The following is a 15,488-nucleotide window of genomic DNA, read 5'->3' on the forward strand; positions in this document are numbered from 1 at the left end:
AGCAGAGGCAGGAGCCTCACGTGGCTCACGTTGCCTCTCACGCTGATCAGCTGCCCTCCTGGGCACGGGCCGGGCTGCCCCGGGAGACGGGGCTGGAGCTCAGGTGCCGCTTTACACGGTATGCTCCTTGCGTGCCTCACCCGTACGAAGGGAGGAAAGGCAAGGCAAGGAAGTACTGAAAATCCCTCAGCTGTTGGGAACATAGGCCAGGCAAAGGCTGGCACGTTCACCCACAAAGGCAGGAAATAGCTGCATGGTTTTAGCTGCACTTGTTTTTGTATTTGGGTCAATTCCAGTCATGGTCTTGGCCAGGAACTATGTCTCATTTTGACACTTTTTTTTTGAGCTTCTACAGTTTAAAATAAATGTTTTCAATAATATTCCTCTCTGGGATACAGATCCTGTGACTAAGATGATAGCCACAAAATACTACTGTCTGATAACATAGCTCAGCAGTAATTAGATTTATGTAGACTTTCTACAGCTACGCCAATGAATTACTTTAAATAGAACCCATATTTCACACAGAGAATCTCTGTCTCTAGCTATTTCAAAATCAAGGCACACTGCATACACGCTTTTTCTCTGTTTTTTAATCTCAGAAGACTGTGAGGGAAAAGAGCAGCATTTCAAAGTTTTCCTGTTAATAACCGGTATTATCATCTGGAGCAGCATTGGTTGCTAGAAATTTCTTTCCAATCACATCATGTGTTTGTCTAATATCAGTGTTAGGCTGAGAAAAATGTTATTGAATGACTGTTAGTGCAAACTGGACTGTTTGTAATAGAACTGTATGAATAGTGTATTTGGTGTTAATCTGGAACGCTGAAACAGGGGAGACTTAGCAGAGACCAGCATGTGAAACTTAGTCAGAGACTATATTTGCAACGGTCTTTAACTCCTGCTGAGCACAAACTGGACTGTGATTTGAATGCAAATGTTAGGAAAACCCCAGACATAACTGCACGATGGTAAGATTATTAATTTAGACCTTAAAAAAGATTTAAGCATACTCTAAAGCAAGTCAGACTGTAGAAAGTAGCAGACCTGGATACTCTGGCTTTCAGTTCTGAACACGTATTTCACATGATCATTTATAATCTGCTGTAAGAGGCCCCAGAGGCAATGACTGTCGCAGAGAGCCTGCTTTTCCATTTTCATCGTGCTGCTGCAATGGAAGTTGGTGCAGTGTTTTTTCTTGGTTTTAATTTAATCTGTGTTAGTGGATGCAAAATTGGATCAGAGGTTCATTCCTTTAGTTCAGTTACTAGAACTGAATTGTCTTTTGCCATAAAAGTGAATGCTAGTACTGATAACGCTATGCCGTAGAGTTAATGAGGCATTCTAGGGAGAATGACTAATTATCACTTTCTGGTTATCATCTGAAACAATGTCATATTTATCGAATGTTGTCTAGAATCTGCATGTTTAGTTGTGTTTTGTTTTGGTTTCAGTGTCGAGAGCCTAATTCTCACATAAGGCTAATATTCACTTTCAGTTAGGTTGATCTGCAGAGCAATGAAGGAGTGATTTATAGTAAATGAGAATGGGCTTACTATAGCATATATGTGCCTTATATTCCTATTTGTATAAAACACTAAATATTTATTGGTGTCTTTTTTCCCTTGTAGCTGGTATCACGTGTAGGTAAGTGCATACTCAGTTCCTCAGCATTTGGTTCTGATGATATTCAATGTAGTTCTACCATTGTGCATCCCTCCTAAAAGAAAATAAAGAAAAAGAAGTTTGCAATTTTGGAGTATTCTACAAGAAACATAATGCTTGATTTGATAAAACTTCAAAGGACAGCAACAGCTTATTCTGCACCTTTTTAAAAGCATGTGATTTTTTTTGTGCTGTTTTGAGGTTCAGGCTGTAAAATCTCATTTTTTATGCTCTGCCCTGATTTTGGTCTTGGGAGTCATGGGGCTGCTGAAAGCCAGAGAGCAAGGGCTACAAAGAATTGTATAAAACACAAAGGCAATTAAAAGTAATGTTAATGGCACAACTGCCTTTTATTTTACTATTTTTTTCAATGTATCAGCATAATCCACAAACGAAGATCATTATCTTGCTTTTCTTAAATCATCTCTTCTCTCTTCCAGTTCATAGTTATGGTTATTCTATATCATCAGGAAATTAGAATAAGAGAACTGAGAGAGATCGTGAGGATAGAATTTGGACTTATTGTGGGTGGAATGCCATTAAATAGTAAGCAGAGGGAAACGAGAAGACCTTAAATTCATTTGAAAAGAATCCATTTTTTGGTGACAGTGAAACAGTTTTGTGCTGTTTTGTGTGTGTTCATACTTAATTTCCTATTCAGTGATGCTAGCCTGAAGGTACTGTATTGCTTTAGTGATGTCTTATTTTTACATATCTTTGTTTCTGATATTTGGGTTTGGCTTTGGTTGGTTGTTTCTTTCATTTTTTAACTCTATCATTTGTGAAGGGACATATTCACTAGCACTGCTAGAGCTGTAGGCTGAATTCCACCCACAGCAGAACCCTTTGACAATATTCTGCACATCTTGCTGACTATGCACATGGAGGCATATTTATTTGCCTCCTAAGTTTAAAGAAGGAAATAGCCTGTGATACTTATCCTCTGGGCGGAGGAGATAGGGAGTGAAAAGTGAACTGCTTAAGAGAAACGTAAGATGCAGATAAGGATTGTCTAATTTGACCAGAACGTGGGTTTATGATGTGGCTTACTATGGCAAAATAGAATACCCCAGCCCATATTGACTATGTGGTCCCAAGAACTTAGATTTTAAGTTTGGTCAAGTTTTGATGGAGCAGTTTCACAAAGCTAGAGACTGGACAAGAAGTGAGACCTGGCTCTTCTCCTGGCTGTGAGCCAGGAGAGCTGGTTAGGTGCCATGCTATGTCACATTGCTCTTGTGGGAAAAACTCTGGCTTTATGGAAGCCCCAGTGGACCATTCACTTCCAGGCAGCCAGGGTTTCACTGCCTGAGCTTTTGCTCCTCACGCTCGTATTTTCTTTTGTCTTTAGATGTCAGCCTGACCGGGACAGTCAGCAACCACCTCTCCTGTAGTACACCTGAGTCAAGCACAGCATGGAAACGTAGCGGAGGCCGTCCTGCAGTGCGAGCACTCGTGCCCTGCCAGCTCACTGGCTGGGCGAAGGGGAGCAGGTAGGAGCTGCGCTGCCCTGAGTGCCCGAACCAGTGCCCCAACACAAGCTGGTGTTGCACCACAGGGACGGTACTGGCTGGCTGTCGCTCCTGGGCCGTGCACTTGCGTGTGCTGCCTACTGAGTGCTTGCAGTGGAGCTAGCTAACACAACAGGGACTTTTGAATGAGTTCCTGCAGTTCTGCTGCAACATTAAACCTAAAATCAACACAGATACGTGGATAAAATTTAAAGACAAACAAATAAACGGAAAAGCCATTTCCTTGATTCTGTTTGAATCCCGCTTCCTGAAGGTGACAGAACATATGAAAGAGCCAGCAACACACAAGAAAAAAGTCCTGAGGAGGAACACAGATTTCTTTTAAAAGGACCTTCACATTCAGTGAGTTGCTGTTTAGTTCCTATGCGAACAATTAATCTTAAAACAAATATTTGGCCAAGGGAGATTGAGCTCCAGGAGGTTTCATAGCTAACTAAGGTTGAATTAAAACACATGCTGCCTGTCTTCTTCAGGCCAGTATTTCTTTTTCTTCTCTCCATAAAAATAACTAAGAAAAAGTATCTGTTACAATGACCCAGGTTTTGCCATTCAAACCTCCCTAAATTACAGGCTTTCCCTCAGAGACCATTTACAATAGGGTATATAATGCATGGCTGTGTTACACCCTACTACTCTTTGATTCACTATAACTTGTTATTACTACTCTGAACTGTAGTGGTCTGTTCAAAGGATTTTCTATAAATAAATATCTTCCTAACCGGGCACATGACAGCAGCTCCTGTGTTATCGGTTCCCTAGTTTTTAGCTCAGCAACTAGGAATGATTTGGAACTGTTTTGAAAAAAAAATGTCACTGACTGGCTGGCAGCGTCAAGATCTTGCAAAACCTGGTTAGGATTGGGTTGGAAGTCAATAGTGTTATTACACTGCTTGTTCCCATCCTGGTCCCATATTTCACTGGGGGCATTTCTTTCTTTTCTGTTAATAACACCTCCTCACTTGTATTTATTTTTAAGGGAGGGGAGAGGTGAGGGGGACGTGGCTTTTCCCTTTGGGACACAAAGCTTGTATGTTGTGTTTGAACTCTCATTGATTGCCCTGTTGAAACTAATGGAAAAGCTCCTGTTGGCCACAGGAAGACCAAAGCACTACCTTAATTGCTGGTGGATGATACCTTGATTATATTCTGAATTATGCTGTTCTTGTGCATACCTAACCCTTGCAGGATGATAATAAGCCTGGCCAGGGAGTATATGGCACTTTTAAATGTTATTCTGGTCTGCTCCAGCAGTCAGCAGAGCCCTGTGGCCTTCCCCACATATCATCCCCACCTGTAAAAAGAACTCAGAGATCCCTGAAGAGCCTCTTCCAGCAGAGGATGAAGCAGCAGCTCACTTCTGGCTAAAATCATGACCCCTCTGAGCATCTTGGGCCTTATTTGGATAAAACATAATTTATGCCTCCTGCACTAAAGAAGAAAAGTAAAAACAAATGCACTTTAATTGAATAAATTGACTGGGGGACAATCCGATTAGGCTGTGGGTTCCTTGCAGAAGAGGCTGTCTAGTGCTGTGTGTAGTAAGTAACTAGCAAAACAGGCTTGTGATTACTGCAGGCTTCCTAGTTCTACTGTAATACGAATAATAAAGGAATATAAAAGTATAAACAATATGTGGCAGTTTTGGCAAGCAGTACTTTCCATTTTCAATGCATTGTTAAAAAACAACAACAAAAACTAATTCCTCCTTTGGATGGTAGCTTGCAGTAATGCTCACCTCAGGAGTTCAAAAACCATAAGCTGGCTTTCCACAACACTATGAGGTATAAATATTGAGAGATTTTTTTTTTTAAGTAGCACCTTATTTGTTTTTTGCCTTCACATCCTAGATTTTAGGCTTTATATTTTCAAGATTTTGTTTAGAATGATGGGGAGGGAAAAGAGAGAGCCCCCAAATTTTTCTATAATCGCATAACTCCAAGAGCTGAGTCTTTATTAAGAAATGTTATATTGTAATTTAGATTGCAAGAAATGACATATTGCAATATAGGTTGCAAATTGCAAGAAAGAGAAGCCATGTTATAGTTAGAAAAAGAACACAGTACTGCCAGCTGTGTGAGATCAAAACTCATGAAGCATATCCTAAGAAATCATGGGATTGCTTTAAGATTTCATGAGGATCAAAATAGGTGGGGGTTTTTATTTGCCTCAAGGTTTCTGTACTCACTTCAGACTCTCAAGATTATTTCAAAATCTATAACAGCTGACAATTTACTTCTTTTAATGAAAGACAATTTCAATAGCAGGTGCTTCTAGAAAAAACACTCAAATATCGCAAGAGTTAGTGACACTGAGATCACCAAGGTTTGGTGGCCTCAGGCTGCTCACCCAGGGCCTCTTTTCCCATGAATCATGCTGCCTTACAAGTTGTTATGAAAGAATATAAGGGAAAAGAACCTGCTCTTTCTTAAAAACAAGTTTTACTTCAAAGGATGCTAAGAAAAAGTTTATATATCATGAGTTTTTAGTGGGCTAGGCAGAAACTATGTTTGTCAAATTGACATTGTAGTTCAATGAGAGAAACAAAAACACAGTGTTTTTTTTTTAATTGAACTTTGAGCACAGTTCTGTATATTTCTCTTTTGGATTTTAACAGACTGTTTTTTTTTTTTGTTTTTTTTTTGTTTTTTTTTTTTTTAATGCCAAGTAGGAGCTTATAGCTAGTGACATCAAGTTCTAACATAGTAACTTTGGTACTTCATTCGGGTTTATATTGCTCCAGTGATGCTGTATAAACTACTACAGAGAAGGCAGCTTCCAAAGAATGGGAGGTTTTAGCTGCCCCTAAATTACTGGAAATGTTGTGCCTATATGCCATAATAAAAGGGTACGAAAGCAAGAGATGCTTCTGTCATTGCAATCTGCTGCAATTATAGCAGATACAGCTACACCAGGAGACCAGTTTAAATGAGCCGCATTCAAAACACAAAGCCAGACTGTCTATGGGGAATTTGAATTCTTTTCTTCTCTAAGGGCTAGTTTTCCCAGACATCCACAGCCCTCTCCCTCCTCTCTGGCAGTTCTCTTTTTGATCTGGTGAACCTGTCCCAGCTTATGGATGAAATTTAAAACTAAGGACTTGACCACTTGTGGTCATGGAAAATCACAAGGCATTTGTAGTAAGAGTAGGGTGCCAGCTCTGGCATCAGGGACACATTTTGCTGTGAATAACTGCGGCTGGGGGCCGACACTAAGGACCCCTTCGGCTCAGCGCTCCCGAGCACGGCTCGGCCCCGGGCTGTGCCCTGGCCCTACAGACGTGGTACGGAGGGGAGGGAGCCGCAGCCCACGAAGCAAAACCGCCGCCTGACCTGCCTGCTTGGAGGAGCGCAGGAACTCCGTGCCACCGCTCTCAGCCCGTTACTCAATGTGGGGCTCCCTGGAAGGTGGACTAGGTGAATTTGACACAGTTATGCACAGAAAGGGTGCCTCTGCCTAGCCGGACACCCTGCCCTGGCAGCCACCAACGTGGCCAGTTCTGCAGGAGGGAAGAATCTCCAGGTCTTGCGAGCTCCTTAAAGAACCTTTAGCTCCAGTAAGACTGATCAGATCCTGTATTCAATGAACAGCACGATGCTTTGTGACTAGGTTACCTGCAAATATTTTTTCACTGTTCATGCTACATGGAAGCCTGTGTACGTTTGAACATGGCAATGTTTTTGAAAAGTCGTATTTTGTGATAGCTTTGAATTTTTTGTTTTAAAAATGAGGTGTGATATTCTTTTTTTTTTTTCTGCTTATTTTAACTACCTCTGTTTTACAGCTGAACAAAAATATTTCAGTGTGGACTTTCTGTGTTGGTGAGCATCTGGGAAAATGTATTTTCCAACACAGAAAACTTCTAATGTTGCCTACGATTCTGACTTATGTTGTAGTCAGAACCATCCTTAGCTTTCAATATTTCTAATAATATACTGTCGTGCTATACATAAAAAAGCCATTTTCCAGTCAGTTATGAGGAGCTGATTTTTTTACCTCTAAAAATATATAGTCATAGGAGAGAACTTCTATGATAAAAAATTATCTCGTTTTAAGTTGTGAATGAGCGAAAAGAAAGAAAAAACTTTAAAGCAGTGTATGCTTTGACAGACATCTACATATAATTCAGAAATACTTGACAGCATCTTGTTCAAATTTCCAGAAATGTCTCTGGGCTGGGGCCAGATTTAAAGAATTTTAGTCCCTAAAGTAAAATGTTTTTCCAGAAAGTTATGAGTATGTGAAAAAGGGATTATTATAACAGTCACTGTCAATAAGAGAAAGCTAAAGTATATTGGTCCCATGGAGGGGGGGGGGAATTATATACTACATGATTTTGCCACTGAGTTGAACAGGTGCGAGAAAGGCAGTGTAATTTTGTATAATTCTCCTTCCTTCCTCAGAGCTGCAATGTTTTTTTTTTATTTTCTCTGTTTTTTTATTACAGGATTATGTTTTCATTATTGGAATTTCCTGCTTATGTGGTGACGTGCAAGCCAGGAGTTTCCTGGCTGTTATTGAACCATTTGATTTCTTGCTGGAGTAGGACAGAACAAATAGCTGTTACATGCTGGGGAAGGGCCACTCATACCTTTGCATTACTTTTCTTAGAAGCTATTCTTTCCTCAATACCATGAGGTTTGAAGTATTTCAGACTTTTCCTACTTTGAATTATATAATATTTTATCATAAAATATACAATTGCTAGGCAAACTTAGCCATGTAATTCCCTCATTTTCCAACTGAGTTTTCTTTGCTTCTTCTGGATAGAAATTAGCGCCAGAAAGATCAAATACAAATTTGGCAAATTCAGAGAAAAAAGGTAGCACTTCCTTTTTATTTTCTCCCCGTTTGTTTCGCTGCCAGCTGTCTTTGAAAATGGCCTTTTTTGCAAAGGCTAAATTTTGCTGAATGAATTAGTGTTCATATTATCTCTTGTTTATTTGCACAAGTAGAACATGAAAGTTGGGAAATTCTAAAGTGCAAGAGAGCAGGGAGTAAAAACCAGAACTGTGTCAACTGAAAACATTAAGAGGGGCTGAGGTATGTACCTCACATGTTTCAGCCTTTGAGCGGCATTTGGCCAGCAGGATGGGCCATTGGAAACCCTTCTGGTGATCCTGCCGTCAGGAGGTCTGTGGGACCCTCTAAGTCCCCCTGTGCTGCATAGCTTGTGCATGAAATAGGTAAGAATAGGCCTGGCACAGTATGTTAATCTTAAGCCAGTCAGCCTTCCCTCAAATCAGGGGGTAAGATGTGTCTTTCTGAGAGAGCAGAAAGAGGAACAGAGTAGTATTTCTCCTCCAGGAGAAGTCACAGCAGCAAACAGATCTGTGAAAATAGATCCAAGTTACTGTGGTGTTAAATGAATATTGATTGCAGATGAGCTTTGTAGACATTCACAAAAACAGAGCAGGAAAAAAAAAAGTCCTCATCATTTTGGAAGGAGAAACTTACCATTTCTAGAAAGGAAAAAATAAATGATGCCATTGAAAAAACTTTGCAAAGCAGAAGATCCCACTGAGCCCAGAACAATTCAGCCAGGCCCATTCTCTGGCCTTGTACCAAATCTTCAAGCGTTCACATAGGCGCTGCAGCAATCCTCAAGGTACTCCGGCCTACGTATTCTAAGAATTTTGAAGAATGAGTTCCACTGACTTCAGTGTCATATATTTGATATATAAAACTGGAGAGGGACAAGTGGTGAATCAGACCTCTCAAATTACATCCAGACCTTTGTGAGAGAACAGGATAGGGACCAAGCAGGGCATGTATTTCCTCCGTCTTTCTGAAAGGGATGCTGAAGCAGATGAACTTTCTTCTAAGTGGCTTTCTTCCAGCTTCCTTTTAATGTGTTTCAGTGAGACTGTGAATTACACAAGCTTGTACCCTTTCAGTGAGGTCCTCATCCTTCAGTTTGTTGCTATCCAGAAAGTAATAAATTAGACATGGCTACGCGTGGGATTAGATGACAACTGAGAGCAGGAATCCTTTTGGATCCTTTGAAAGCTCTGAAGTATGCTAGTCACTGCTAAGGATTGCAAAAAGAGTTTGATACTTTCTGAGTCCTAAAAGTCAGCAATATAGCCAGCATAAACTATATACTTCCTCAGTGCAATAATTAGGAAAAACAGGTGAAAATCACAGAATCATACAAAAAACGTAGGGTGGACTAGTCCAGTCTCCGTTCAGGGCCTTGTCTCCGCAACCCCTGTAGGCAGCCCGCTACATTGCTTGACCACCCTCATGGTGAAGAATTCGTTCTGTTAGAATTGTTTAATATCTGCAAAATGTATTTTTCAGCTGAAACTTTTATATAAAATGTCTTCTTTCAGGTGGTGGCATTGCCTCAGAAATTTTTTGACAGTTTATTTGAAGAGTCAAAAATAGTTTTAATCCAGTGGACGTCTCTTGGGAGTGGATGTTAAATGGACTTAATTTTCCATTTTCTTCTAGGCATCAAATTTTCTGATCATACTGCATCACCCATGATGTAATTCTTACTGTATATATATACTCCCCTTAATGTTGGAAATCTAACATAGGTCCATAGGTGGAAATCTAACACTCTAACAATTCTAATGAGAATTTTTGGCATCATTGGGAAGTCAACTGTTTTGGTTGTTGGCCTATATGTATGTGTGTGTGTGTGTGTAAATGCATACATGTCTATGGATACAGACACACACATATAAACATATGCATTACATATTACATAAAATGTTTCTTTTTTGGCAAATCACAGTTTGCAACTGGCTATGTGGAGAAGCTTTTCTGCAAAAGACCATTATCAATATTTTCCCTATGACCTATCTTGTCATCTGAGTGTAATGACTTGTGTCCTGACAAACCTGTTGCTTTGGACTATCTAGTCCAACACAACTTACTCTGGGCAGCAAACGAGTTCTTGGCAGACTGCGAGGCTACACAGCCTGTGGCCAGTGACATTACCTGGGAGCAGGCAATGTCTGACCGGCAGGTTACGAAGCAATGCCTGCATACCATAGTGCTTCACAGATCAGGAAGAGATAGTCTCTCTCACGTTGGCATGAGGACTACCATGCCTATGAGAGATGCTTTTGGTACGAATTGCTTCAGCAGGAAAGTTATCTGCTGCAGGGCATATTCTCTAGAGAAAAACCACGTAATAATTTGAGGCATGGCTCTAATGACTTTGTGCAAATAAATGCAAACAATAAAGAATACAAATAATAAAGACATGGCAAACTAAAAAACATGTCGTGACATAAGGGATTATAAATAGGATCACTGGGAAGAAAGCAGAATGACTTTAGGCTGAAAAGACTCCTAATACCACAGACTCCAATGCCACATAAGCAACTCCTGCTTCGCTCTACCATAGCTGCTCCTTTTCCTCCCCACTGTGTGGCTGATAATGCTGGCAGCATGTTTATGCATTTGTCCACTGTGGACTGAGGAACTGATCTGTCGGGGGGGGGGGGGGGAATTTTCTTTTTTTGTGTGTGTGTGTGTGTTACTTATTAGCTTGATCATTTTGTCCAGATGGCTCGCCTGGGCAATTGCATGAGTTGTGCTAGTAGGGGTGGCAGAGAGGCAAGAAATGGCCGAGAACAAGGTCTACATAGAGCAGTGCTGCAGCCGCACAAATGCATGTGCACCTATGGCCTCAGATTCTGCAGCTGATGCCTGATGCAAGTGGAAGAGTAAATTGGAAGAGTATATTGCACACTGCTCTGCAGAGAGCAGTTCAGTACCGGAAGGCTGGAGAAGACTACATGGATACAGCTTCCATATTTTCTTTTTTTTTCTCTTGGTTATGCATGAGCTCAGAAGCCTGCTTCAACTCTGTGACTACCACTCTGAAATAATAACTTACTCTTGACTGAAAAATGATGATAACATTGCTATTACCTGAGAAGACTTAAGGAAATTGTATTAGCTCCATCTGATAAATAAATTAGTATATGTAATTTCTGTCCATATCTTTTCATTGTTTCAGCCAGACAGCATGTGCCAGAAGGAGATGTTAGTATTGAAGCACTGCCTATAACCTGCTCTCAAACACTGTCTTCCTCTTCAGGTTTTGTCTATATGGGGCATTTGGGAAAGTTAGATCAAGTAAATTGAACATTTTAAATAGGCTGCATTAAATCCCTGTATGAACTGTCATGCAGAATGTAAACAGTCATAATTTGGTATCATTTAGCTCAGTTTGGAAGTGGAATAAATTAAATTGAATAATGACTGCTTTAATTCTGAACAACACTGTCTGCTTAGAGTTTTAAAAAGAATTGCTGATCCACTTAAAATGTTAATTTAGATTAATTGTCTTTATTTTTCCCATTTAGGCAAGTCCCTTTATAAAGTCAAGAAAACCTCAACCCTTTTCTCTGAATACAGTTGTGACTTTATTTCATATGACCTGCTGCCCTACAATGTCACTGTAGTCTGGGGAAGGTAAGTTGAAGTTAATTTAATTTATTTTTGTGGTATTTGATAATTCTAATATATATTGAAACACCTTTGCCTTAAAATATATAAACAGTAACTTTCCGTAAAACTGTCACTGATGACATGAAATAGCATTACTGCTTCTCAGGAAACCTGCTGAAGTTTAATTTCTATGGTATAAAATTATAGTCTAAAGGCAAAATACTGTTTCCAGTGGGAATTAAAGCTGAATAAAGAAGAGCACTAGGTGGTCCCTAACAGCAGAATCTGGACTATTGTTCTTTAGATTTATGTAGCATTTTATGCCTATACCAAATGCTGGCTGCTGGTAATTTCTGCTTCTATTGTTGCTTTAGATCATCTATAAATGCAAAATGTTTCTCACTGGGTACTTGACAGCAGTAACCTAGATAAATATTTTCATTTACATAAACATTGTCTTAACATTTCAGAAACTGTAGTAAATAGTCTCAAATCCCAGAAGCCATCTACACATTGCAAGAATTACATTGTTTTTTTGAAAAAGATTGATGTACTGTATTATTTAAATGGTCACAGTCCAAGAGAAGACGGTGGATTGATGAAAGAGATACTCAACACATGCAGGGTTTATGTTGCCTTTTTTTTCTAACTGTGCTAATAGATGAATTTCCATTTGTTTTGCAAATAGTTATGCACTCTTACACAATAAAAGATAATCTAACTGGAGAGGAGAAATGAGTGGAGATCGTTGGCTTTTAAAAGCAAGTCCAAAGCCAAGAAACCTCTTTGTCACAGTTGCCACAAAGTACTAAAAAGAAACTAAATTACTTTCTGTCTACTTGAGAGCACAAATATTGTTTTTTTTTTAATTAAAAAATAGATCCCTCTCAGAATTCAGTAAGTTCACATATGAGTAGCTGCAATCCTCTGTACTTTGTTGTATATGTTCTTTAGCGCCGAAATGTGCTCCTCTAAGCCCTCTTGGACCTGGCAAGGTTCTTTACCCCTGCAATGCTGCTGAACAGGCCTATGCCAAAAGCTCCCCTCACTTCAGAGAGGCTAAAACTAACAGGAACAAAAATACACTAAATATAATGAGGACTGTTTGCATTTGATCTTGGAAAAAAGTATCTTATAAGATCAAACAAGAAAGATATCCTGGCTGTATGCAGATGCTTTGATTCCAAAGGTATAATTATGTTTCAGAAAAGCAAAGGTGTACGGACAGGTCTGGAAATGGATGAGGCAGGCCACCTCCAAGAAGATTCCTGCTTGTTTACTCAGCATAAGCTGAGTGTTGTCCTTCATGAGTGAAAAGGACTACCCACTGCTCAGTATCCACCTGAAGCCATATAGATAGTGAAGGTTAAGTGGAGTAGATGTGGCTGAAGAAATACCTAGCACAGAATCCCTGGTGTGCTGTCTTCCAAGGGTAGCAATGTTAGGCTGACAAAGAATATACTAAACATGCAGAGGTAAATATTCCCTGCTCAGGACACTGGCAGTCTTTCAGCAGAGAACTCCAGCATCCACCTGTCCCTTGAATCGGCAAGTATTTTCCAGACCTTGTGCTCTGTGTCCGATTTACAGCCACAGCATAAACAGAGCAGACAGAGTGCTCCGAGCAATTGCATGCATTCTGTGATCTGTTCAGACTGAATCTCAGCAGTTAAGCCTTTTAGTCCTCAAACAATTGTTAGCCAATACTGTAGCTGTCTAGAATTGACTGACAGAGTTTGTGTAGTTCATGCTTGATTTAAATCACAGTTGTCTTATTATGAGTCTCCCATATGACCAAGTGACTTGTCACCGTGTGAACCCATTACAAATTCCCTGTAAGTACAGATCTTCAAACACTTGCATGTATGTAGCCATCTGTCCATGCAGATGTTTTATAGGACTTCATAACGGACTATAATAACCTTATAATTCATAGTGATGTTGAGTGCTCAGCTTGGGACACTCAAAAGGCAGCTTCTTTTCAGGAAGGCCAAACGCCCTATGAAAACCAGGCTGCTATTAAGGACTCAAGTTTGGAATCCATTAGATCCATTAGTCATTTCCGAAAATTAAGGGCAAATTTCCTTCCAGTCTGATATCCTTTTGTGCTTTGTCATGGGCCACAATCTGGGATTAAACAGGGACCTTCTGGAGATAGAGGTGCTCTGATTCTTCTCTTTTCAGTGGAAGGGCGTTCATTAGATGATGTTTGTTGTTATGTGACTGCAAGTCTGGGGAGATTGAACAGCCATTTTACAGATTACATATTTTGCCAACAGAAAAAAGAAACATGCCCTTCTCTCTCTCTTTTTTTTTTTTTAATCTATAATATTAAACTGACAACTACTGACATAAATCTCATACAGTCTCCTTTGAAGAAGGTGCTTTTCTGTGCTGTGTTGCCTATCTCCATACGGGAATGTCGCAATTCCAGTCATCAACTGCAAAAACTCCCATCTCCCAATCATGATTTCACCAGTTTTAAATTATACAATGTTAGTTAGCTTCTGAACAGACTTGCATCCAGCTATTAGCACGTAACTCACCAAAGCTGCCAGACTCTTTCAGATTCCCCAGTTTTAGCTTGGCTGTTTTGCCCCCAACTAAGACATTCAGACTTAATAGGTAGTACTAGTAGGTACTACTACTTAGTAGGTAATAGTATAATTAGGACTTCCCTGACTATTCCATGACTACTACAGGATTTTCAAGAAGTTTACTGTCCAGATATTGTAAGCTTATGCCTATATTAAACTGCTAGGAAACAGATGAAAAAACCCCAATGCTATTTATACCTGGGTTTGTCACTCTTTCCAGCTAGTAATGGGCACAGTTCCCAATTACAAAGTTAAGCTGTTAGTATAACTTAGTGGTGAAAACATTGCCAAGTAAGCGTCATGGAGCTGTCTTTCACAGAGTAATTTCCATTAAATTCAATTTCCTGTATCATTACATTGTAAAGAGAAATCTATTCACAAATTGCTTTGAAGACTCTGAGTGCAGAGGCAGTAGTCTACGTTCATATGATTGCTAAAGCTTAGCAGATAGAGAAAGCTCTTACTCATGCTTAAAAACTTCTTTTTTTTATTGTTTCTTTTATGTAGTTCTTCTTCCAGGTATCTCACGTACTGTACAATGTAAACCAATAAAATAAATATTTAAGCAGAATTAGCCCAGGTGGGACAAGTAATCTTCTATTAAATGTGGAAAAAGAACAAAGACTTCTTTCTAACTAACTAACTAACAAAGACTAACTTTCTAACTTCTTTCAAAAATAGGGACAGAGATTTAACTGATCTATCTAAGAAGGTCTTGCACTGAGTTTTTACAAGTTAAATAAGCTTTCTGATTCTGCATAAGATCTGAGCGCTTGTTTTTAATGGACAGCTGTGACAGTGAGAACAGTTCTGTGGCTGAAAGGCGGCCGAAGCAAAGAACAGTATTTTATTGCCAATCCTCTGTTTGCGCATGTCAGCAACTGTGCTGCAAGAGTCCTCTGTCAGTGTCTCTGTGCTAGGTGAGACACCAGTTACCAATTCTTTTGGCTTGTGTACAAGTAAACTAGGAAGTGGAAAGTGAAACTATCTGCAGCTACTCCGTGCCAGCTAGAAGGAAGCTGCTGCTTTGTGCCTTCATTTCCCGAGATCTTTACTGAGCGTCACTGGACATGTTCACAGGACAAGGCAGTTGCTTATTTTTAGATACCAACTGTATTTTCTCTAGCCTGTTTCTGTGGCCCGTTTTACATCACTGCCTAATCTGACAAAAGACTACACAGCAGGTTTAGGCGACAGCATGCTGAAGTGCAGAAATTCATAAGAGGATGGCAGAATGCTTTTCAGCTTGAGGCTGCTGTGTTGTGCTGTTTCAGAGATAAGT

The 15,488-nt window shown here is 39.8% G+C and overlaps 1 long non-coding RNA gene across 1 annotated transcript; it reads left to right on the forward strand.

Moving 5' to 3' along the window:
- Nucleotides 1-907: 907 nt before the first annotated feature.
- LOC134138093 (uncharacterized) lies at nucleotides 908-11,606 on the forward strand. The gene is made up of 3 exons (XR_009957801.1): nucleotides 908-971; nucleotides 3,017-3,158; nucleotides 11,525-11,606. It is a non-coding gene; the product is annotated as an uncharacterized LOC134138093 (long non-coding RNA).
- Nucleotides 11,607-15,488: the final 3,882 nt, after the last annotated feature.

The sequence above is a fragment of the Rhea pennata genome, chromosome 3 (assembly GCF_028389875.1).
Source record: "Rhea pennata isolate bPtePen1 chromosome 3, bPtePen1.pri, whole genome shotgun sequence".
NCBI lineage: Eukaryota > Metazoa > Chordata > Aves > Rheiformes > Rheidae > Rhea > Rhea pennata.